Genomic DNA, 1,162 nt, shown 5'->3' on the forward strand with positions numbered 1-1,162 from the left:
TTGGGGGAAGCTAGTTACTTTTTCCTCAGCAATACCAGGGTTTGCCCAGTGGACTTACGGACAGAGTGGCCACGGTGCTCCATTGAGGGTTTGGCAAGGCCCCACCACATCGCCTCACCAAGAAAACTTGCTTAGAGCAAGGTAACCTCCAACCCTCCAAAGGCAGAAACAGTTGAGCTCTGCTTGGTACCACAGCGTGGGGACTGGTCAGCTGTACAGGACCGGTCAGCTGTACGGGGCCAATCAGCTGTACAGGTCCGGCCAGCTCTACAGGCCAGCGTGGCTAACTCAGAAGGGTTGTGACTTGTTCTCTTGGCATAGACATTTCTTCTATTTTTTAATGTTATTTATTCATTTATTTTCTTACATCATTTTCCATTTTTGTACAATTTTGGTTTCTCCCCTCAGCTGTATAGTCCCAGGTGTTCTCCAACCACCACAGCACCCATGAGCCATCACTATAGTCCCTTGTGCTCTTCTCTCCCCTGTTTTGACCCTTTCTCCTCCTCTGTTATATTCCTCAGTTATGATCAGCTTGCAAGTTTTATCTTTTTGCTGCCCCTTTGTATGATTTTTCTATATTCCATATAGAAGTAAAACCACCTGATATTTATCCTTTTCCTTCTGACTTATTTTCTTAGCATCATCCCTTCCAGTTCCATCCATGTTGCTGTAAATGGCATCAGTTCATCACTTAAAAAAATAATATAATAGTTTATTTTCAGACACAAAAGCACTGATTGAAAAAGATATCTGCACCCCCATGTTTATTGCTGCCTTATTTACAATTGGAAAAACATGGAAGCAGTCCAAATGCCCAAAAGTAGATGACTGGATTAAAAAGATGTGGTACATATATACACAATGGAATATTACTCAGCAATCAAAAAGATAAACTCGTGCCTTTTGCAGCAACATGGATGGAGCTGGAAAAGATCATGCTTGGTGAAATAAGCCAGAAAGAGAAAGAAAAGTACCGGATGGTTTCACTCATAGCAGGAGTATAATGGACCAGGCGAGAAAATAACAAGAATAATGAACAGCCATATACCAGAGACATTTAGTGGGGGTGGAGTGGGGGATGGGATCAAAAACGGGGGGGGTCGGGAGGGAAGTGCATGGGATTATGGTGGTGGCACACGGGTGACATTGTGATGGGAAA

This window comes from Condylura cristata, unplaced genomic scaffold (genome assembly GCF_000260355.1).
Source record: "Condylura cristata isolate star-nosed mole 26May11 unplaced genomic scaffold, ConCri1.0 scaffold00018, whole genome shotgun sequence".
Classification (NCBI taxonomy): domain Eukaryota; kingdom Metazoa; phylum Chordata; class Mammalia; order Eulipotyphla; family Talpidae; genus Condylura; species Condylura cristata.